The sequence below is a fragment of the Ailuropoda melanoleuca genome, chromosome 5 (assembly GCF_002007445.2).
Source record: "Ailuropoda melanoleuca isolate Jingjing chromosome 5, ASM200744v2, whole genome shotgun sequence".
Lineage (NCBI taxonomy): Eukaryota > Metazoa > Chordata > Mammalia > Carnivora > Ursidae > Ailuropoda > Ailuropoda melanoleuca.
Genome location: NC_048222.1, coordinates 84,634,602 through 84,643,100, shown reverse-complemented (window position 1 = coordinate 84,643,100; position 8,499 = coordinate 84,634,602).

Below are 8,499 nucleotides of genomic sequence, written 5' to 3'. Positions count from 1 at the left end.
TTGTCATTTTTTTTAAAGATTTTACTTATCCTTGAGAGACAGAGAATGAGCACAAGTATAAGCACAAGCAGGGGGAGGGGCAGAGGGAGAAGCAGACTCCATCCCAGGACCCTGGAATCACGACCAGAGCCGAGGGCAGATACTTAACCAACTGAGCCACCCAGGTGTCCCACCTAGGATTTTTCTAGTTTTAGCACTAAAACCCATACATCCCAGGAACCCCCTCAGACCCAGGCAACACGGGACGGTTGGTCACTCTATTCTCCAATGACCCAACTTTATAATTATGCAACTTCTCTTCATTTTAATTTGACTTGTCTTCTCTAGCCAAGTGTGTATACCCAAGGCCAACCAAAGCTGGAGGAGGCATCTGTAGGCCCAGCCTTCTGACCTGCTGCTGTATGGCTTTGTCCTACAGATGAACAAGCCAGAACAAAGGGGCTAACTGCACAGAGACAGGGCACCCAACTTAGAGCATGGTTATAATTTTCCCGGGAAAGCCTTGGGTCCTGGCTTACCCATCCAGTCCTTTTGAAGAGTGACTGCTTTTCAGGGAGAGTTATCACTTCTATTTTGCCCAACCACTTATGAAAAGACAAACTAAAGAGGCCGAAATGAACCTCCTAACAACAAGGTTTTAATGCCAGGGTTTGACAGGCCGGAAAACTTGCATCTCTGGAAAGGAGCCCGAGCCTTAACGCAGCCGAAATGAAGACTTATTTTTATTTTTATTTATTTTTGCACACAGAGAGGAATGGCGATGTCATCCACGTGCGAGACACATCTGAATTTGTGGATTTTTTTCTTCTTTAACTCTCTTAATTGGATGAAAGTATGCTGCTGCTGATTTATGGATTGCCAGTTGTGCCAGGCATCATTTTCAATGTGCACAGCTGCTCCGCAGTAGTTTAACTTGGCAGATAGTATTAAACCATTGAATTGTGTCATTTATTTGTATATGCATACAATGGCCTCCTTGTGCGGGTTCTTCAGAAACCCTTGCAGGCATGGTTTGGACTGGGCGTTTAAGGAGTCTTATGGAGTGATTTATTCCCTTGGAAGGTTTTCAAAGTTTCCAGAATGAAGCATGAGATATCGTTTTATGCCATTGATAAGTTCCCGGGGGAATCACAGAGACAGCCTGAAGTGGAGAGGTTACAGAGTGAGAGGTCTCAAGCTTACATTGGGGAACTCCAATTTCAGTGGTCATTCAGGCAATGTAGGACATGTTGCTGCTGACAAGAGTCTCGCTTTCATTATGACATGCCGCAGGGAAGAAGCTAAAAGAGGGGGCTGATCTAATACAAGGCATTGCAGCATAAATAACTCGAAAAGCTCTGTTGACAATAGAAAATCTGGCATTCATAGTACTTAACAATGCTATCTTCAAATTCAAAGGGCCCTGAGATTTGTCACTGTTGTCCTTTGTAGTCAAGGATGACACTGTTGACACTGTGGTTATCCCTGCATGCAAGTGTGGCTGAAAATACCCGAGTGTGACAATGATAAGGCCTTTCTGCAGAGTGTATATGGAGAACCTTTTTTTGGTTTGTGTCTGTTGGCCTCCCAAGCACATCGCTCGCCTTGTCACAGTCATCCTGTCTCTGTCTGCAGCAGACCTAGCTGCTCTGCTTACAGCCTCTTGGCCCCGGCCTTCCACAAACGTCTCCTTTGCTTGAACGTCTTTCCCTCAAGGACTTGTGGTGATTATACATCCTGCCTGATCTGCTTACCATCTCCCGTGCCGAAGCTATCCAGGCAGGCTAGTGCCGGGCCTCCTTCCTATGCTGCGGCTTGTGAGAAAATCACTTTGAGGTGGGCTGTGTTCCTCATTAGCTTTTATTGGTGATTTTATTTTGCCACTTGAAAATTGAATGTGTTCAACTGGAAAGATCACAGAGGCTGAAATAACTTGTTTCCCCTTTCTCAGTGTTGCTTGTCTTAGACCGGAAAAAGCAGAGGAAATGCTTTTGGCTAAGATATGCCTCTCCCATAGGTAGACTGAGTGAACACGTATGCAGTTTGTTGACTTAAAAAATGGTTCCACACCCATGAGAGACTATGGACTCTGGGAAACAAACTGAGGGCTTCAGAGGGAGGGGGTGGGGGGATGGGTTAGCCCGGTGACGGGTATTAAGGAGGGCACGTATTGCCTGGAGAACTGGGTGTTATATGCAAACCACGAATCATGGAACATGACATCAAAAACTAAGGATGTATTGTATGGTGACTAACATAACATAATAAAATTTTTTAAAAATGAAAAAAAATGGTTCCACAACAGCCTATGCTCAAAATCTTTCTTTTAAGGCCCAGATTCCCAAAAGGTCATCCGTGACGCCTAATGACAGGTGTCCACAAGCCACTGGAACTATCTCAAAAAGCTCCCCTTGCCAGGACTGCTCAGGCGACTTGGCTTTGGGCAATGGTGGTAATTAGATCAGGTTGGGGTACAGCACTGGTGATCTCACGCTGATAGCAAGCAAGTTGACTGCTCATTACCTCTTTGGCCAATAAAAATCTGTTTACATGTGGGTTCAGGATGGGGGTGAGGAAGGATAGTGAAAGGTTTTCTTTATGGTCTTTGAGCCTTAAAATCTCCTACAGGAGGAACTGCAAATTGTCTTGGATAGGGAAACCAAAAAAAAAAAAAAAAAATCTTAGTTATTTAACCTCGGAGTGAGTTGCCTTATCAGATCTTCTTTGAGAAAAATCTAAATTGAGAGTAGCTTCATGCATGAGGAGGTTGTCATGAGGATGGTTTCTGAGAGGGATGAAAGCTCAGACCCAACCAGGGTCACTGCGCTTCCCCGGAAGGGAAAGAATTGACCCAGATCACCCATGAGCAGCAAAAGGCTACTGGGTGTCCAAGAAAAAATGTCTCACAAGAGAGAGAAGAGGCCTCAAAGTAGGAGTGGGGGAGGAATTGAAACCATACTTTGCCTACTTCACAATTTTACCTCTCTTTGGTTTGAGGTCATCCAATGTAGTGTCATCTTTTTTTTGAAGTTGTTTCTCCAAGAAATGTCTCTGACAACTTTCATGTCTTCTTAGACTTTTATGGACACTAGAAGTGAGGCACAGATTCCCAAGACCCCAGTGCATGTAGCCAGTCTCTGATCTTCCAGTTATCCTATTTTTTTTTTAGAGTAACTAAAAGGAATGGGATTGAGAATAAGCAAGCATCTAGTATAAAGAAAGTTTTGTTATTCCCACCTTTACAGATGAAAAAGTGAAGTTCAGTCATTGGACCAAGATCATATAAGGGCTAAGTAGCAGAGCTGGAATCTGAACTGAGACCTATTTACCAGAGGTGAGCAGGTGCAGAAGTGAGCTCAATTCACAGAGCTCCCCAAATTTTACTTCTTCTGTTCTGTCTCATAACTGTAGGGTTCTTCACTAAAGACCAAGAATTTCATTAAGAAGACAGCAAGTTTGGGGCACCTGGATGGCTCAGTTCATTAAGTGGCTGCCTTCGGCTCAGGTCATGATCTCAGGGCCCTGGGATCGAGCCCTGCATCAGTCTCCCTGCTTAGGGGGAGTCTGCGTCTCCCTCTCCCTCTGCCCTTCCCCACTGCTCATGCTCTCTCTCACTTGCTCTACTCTCTCTCTTTCTCAAATAAATAAATAAATAAAATCTTTAAAAAAAAAAAAAGGACAGCAAGTTCTCATGATGTTTGAGAAACTGCTAATTGAAGAATGAGCCTCAACTGTATCCCTGACGTCCTATTAAAATAACAAATAAATAGTAGCATTGCTACAATGGTGAACATTTAAAATGCCACCATCTGTCCCTTGGTCATTTCGAAGGTACCATGCAAAATCTGTTTTAAGACCAATATCTGAGTTATTTTATTAACAAACCTTGTTTGGTTTGGCAAGTTAAAGTAATGTCCTTCATCTCCACTATGCATTTTGGACAAGGGTCCGAAGGAAATATAATTGACCCTTGAACAACACAGGTTTGAATTGTGCGGGTCTGCTCACATGTGAATTTTTTTTCCAATAAATATATTGGAAAAATTTTTGGAGTTCTGTGACAATTTGGAAAAACAGACAAATTACATGGCCTAGAAATACCAAAATAATTAAGAAAAAGTGAGATATGAATGTATAAAATATATGTAGATGCTAGTTTCTTTGATCATTTACTACCATAAGATACATACAAATCGATTACAAACAGAATGTATCAAAACGTATGCACACAAACACAGCTCTTACATGGTGCCACTTGCAGTCTAGAGAAATGTAAACCAACACATTACTGCATAAAATCAGCTACTGTGCCTATTGTTTGGACTATCGTAATAATCTCATAGCCACCTGCTATTGCCATCGTGGTGAGCTCAAGCGTTGCAAGTATCCACTGAAAATACTGTGAGATGCTAATCATCTTCATGTGAGCTGTTCGTTTCTCCAGTAAATTGCCTATTGCAGTAAAAAGTGATCCCATGAGATTCTTGAGTGTTTTTCATCGTGTGTAGTGCAATACTGTAAACCTTGAATAACACCATGAGACTCGTACAAAGTGCCACTAGTGATCCTGGAAGTGCTCCCAAGAAGCAGAGAAAAGTCATGACATCACAAGGAAAAGTTGAATTGCTTGATATGTACCACAGACTGAGGTCTGCAGCTGTGGGCACCTGCCATTTCAAGATAAATGAATCTAGCTCAAGGACCGTTGTAAAAAAAGAAAAGGAAATTCATGAAGCCATCACGGCAGCTATGCCAGCAGGTGCGAAACCCTTGCACTTTTTGCAATGTACCTTTTTATCTCCTATAGAAAATGTAGCTTTTATGTGGGTACAGGATTGTGAAAAATAAGGCATACTGCTAGACTGGAATAGGACTTCAGAATTAAGTCAAGTCATTATATGACAACTTAAAGAAAAAGGAAGGTGAAGGATCTAAACCTGAAGAAATTAATGCCAGCAAAGGATGGTTTGACAATTTTCGAAAGAGGTTTGGCTTAAAAATCGTCAAGATAACAGAAGAAGCAGTTTCTGCTGACCAAGAGGCCACAGACGAGTTCCCAGACTCTATTAAGAAGATCACTGAGGAGAAAGGATATCTGCCTGAACCAGCTTTTAACACAAAGTGCCCTATTCTGGAAAAAAAAAATGAATCTAAGGACATTTATTAATAAGGAAGAGAAGTGAGCACCAGAATTTAAGGCAGGAAAAGATAGACTAATTCTGTTTTATGCCAGTGTTGGGCTTATAATCAGGACTGCCCTTGTCTATAAAGCGGCTAACCCCTGAGTCTTGGAGAGAGAAGATGAACACCAGCTGTCAGTCTTTTGGTTGGACAGCAAAAGACCTGGACAACAAGAACCTTGTTTCTGGATTGGTTCCCTCAATACTTTGTCGCTAAAGTCAGGAAGTACTTGCTGGTAAGGGACTGCCTTTTAAAGGTCTTTTGATACTGAAAATGCTTCTGAGCTCTCATGAGTTCATGAGTTCATGAGATCCCCATGAGTTCAACACCGAAGCTATTGAAGTGGTCTACTTGCCCCAAACACAAAGTCTCTAATCCAACCTCTAGATCAGTGAGTTATAAGGACCTTTAAGGTTCATTACACATGGCATTCTGTGTAAAGGATTGCCAATGCAATGGAAGAGAACCCTGACAAAGAGAACATCATCAAAGTCTGGGAGAATGACACCACTGAACGTGTCATCCAACGATATACAGGAAAAGTCATGAAAGCCATCAAGCCCAAAACAATAAATTTCTGCCGAAGAAAACTGTGTCTGCATGCTGTGCATGATTTCACAGGATTTATGACAATCAAAGAAATCATGAAACAGATTGTGGATATGTCAAAAGAAGGTGGGGCATGAAGGAATTCAAGATATGGGTCCTGGAGAAATTCAAGAGCTAATCAGCACCACACGGGAGGGAGGAACAGAAGATGACCTGATGGAGATGAGTGCTTCTGAGCCAGTGCTGGACGATGAGAAAGAAAATATAGAAGCAGCTGAGCCAGAAAACAAAGTGACATTAGACAATCTGTCAGAAGGGTTCCGATTATTCAAGACTGTTTTGTTTTGTTTTTTTAATTTATTTATTTGACAGAGAGAGAGACAGCCAGCGAGAGAGGGACCACAGGCAGGGGGAGTGGGAGAGGAAGAAGCAGGTTCCCAGCGGAGGAGCCTGATGTGGGGCTCGATCCCAGGACTCTGGGATCACGCCCTGAGCCAGAGGCAGCCACTTAATGACTGAGCCACCCAGGCGCCTCTATTCAAGACTGTTTTTGACTTCTTTTGTAATATGGCTCTTTCTAGGATCTGGGCACTGAAACTAAAGCAAATGGTGGAAGAAGGATGGGTACCATGTACAAATAATTTTAGAGAAATGCAAAAGCGAAAAAGTCAGACAGAAATTATGATGTATTTCGGCAAAGTTACAGTGAGTGTGCCTCTCCTGCCTCCCTTTCCACTTCCGCCTCTCCTGCGTCTGCTGTCCCTGGGCCAACAAGACCAACCCCTCCTCCCCCTCCCCCTCCTCAGCCTGCTCAGTGTGAAGACAATGAGGATGAAGACCTTTATGATCATCCCCTTGCACTTCATGACTGGTAAACAGTCCTCATGCTGTAGAGTTAACAAGCTCTTCTGGGTGCAGGCGAATGAGAGAATCTGTGTGAAAATCTAGTGACTGTTCAGCAAGAACTGCATGAGACATTTTTCCTCATCAACATCACCTAAGTTTTCATCAAGTCAAACACTGTGTGCAAGACTTGTATGGAAGTGGAGAGCCTCTCCTTCCATAGGCATAAGGTGAGTGATATCTAATATCAAATTAATAATGTGTTAGTTTCTTAGTTTTATAGCTGTGCTTTCAAAGAATTACATGACCGTCCAGTACGCTCCTCTCTCTCACAAGTAGAGAAACTGCTTATCAGTCTATCATCACAGGGAGGTGGTTTTTTTTAAAAAATGTAACAAAGTTTCCCCAACCATATTACGAATATGACTTTAGTGCTGTATGCCATAAAAATGTTTATAATGATTCATTCACCTGCATATAAGCGAGTCTACAGAGAAGCAATCATATCGATCACTCTAGCCTACCATAGAGCAATCTATTGCTACTCCTGCATTATCAGTGCATCAATTGTTATACCTGTAAATAAATACGCATTTCTTTGTCATGTTTTCTTTTCATTTTTGATGTCTAGTGTTAATAATATGTATAACATCGACAGTGTTTTGTATCATAAGACAATTTTCATGTAGGTCTTGATAGATGATTCATCTCATAAACAAATAATGTAAACTTAAGTATCAATAAATACAGTACAGTACTGCAAATGTATTTCCTCTTCATGATTTTCTTAATATTTTCTTTTTTCTAGCTTACTTTATTGTAAGAATACAATACATACATTAACATACAACATGTGTGTTTCCCATCTGTTTATGTTATTGGTAAGGCTTCTGGTCAACAATAAGCTACTGTGCATGGGGTCAGTGCCCTAACCCCCACTTTGTTCAAGGGGCAACTGTAGTTATTCTGAGCTAACACTTGTGAGATCCTAATAGGTTTGGATTGATAGACATCCAAGAAGTTACTGGTTATAAGGACTGAAATCCCTCTAAAATTCATGTTTGTCTGATAAGTTTATCCCATATGGTTTCCAGTGGATTTTCTAAATGTCGGGAATTCCTATTTTCATGAGCTGAGACATAATGAGTTTACAAAGCTTCTAGTGTACAAAGCTCTCTTTCTCATAAATTGTTTCATGAAAACTTAGGGAAACCCAGGGAGACAGTCAAACCCTAACTGTCATTCCTTTTCTATCTGGCAAGGATGCTGAGACCATAACACCCACATGTCCCTGAAGGTATCAGAACTAGGAAACGAGGGAGCTGGAACTAGAACCTAGAACTCTCGCGTTCTCAGTATTGCTCCGCCATGCTCCCTTCTCCACCTTACATGGTGTGGATTAAGGATCACACACTTCCATAAAGCAACTGACGAGCGGCAATGCTCATTTGAAGCTGAGGTCTCAGACTGTGAAGAGGATAGGCCTGGAACAACTCTTGCCTGAGCTTGAGATTGGCCCTAAGGACTTAAACCACAGCTGAACATCTGACTGGGGTACAAGAGGAAGGATGCCAAGGATGGAAGCTAGGCCCAGCCTGACTCTGGGGAGTGCTGGTGGCACTCAGTGTTAGGAAGCATTTTCAAAGTAACTCTGAAATATTTTTTAAAGTGATAAAATCTGCTCTCTCCTTCCACTTATATCTCATTGGCTAGAACCCAGTGATATGGTCACCTCTGACTTGAAGGCAGGCCGAGAAATGTAGTATTTTATTTTATTTTATTTTTTTAATGAGTTTTTATTATATTATGTTAGTCACCATACAGTACATCCCCAGCTTCCGATGTAAAGCTTGATGATTCATTAGTTGCGTATAACACCCAGTGCACCATGCAATATGTGCCCTCCTTACTACCCGTCACCGGTCTATCCCAATCCCCCACCCCCCT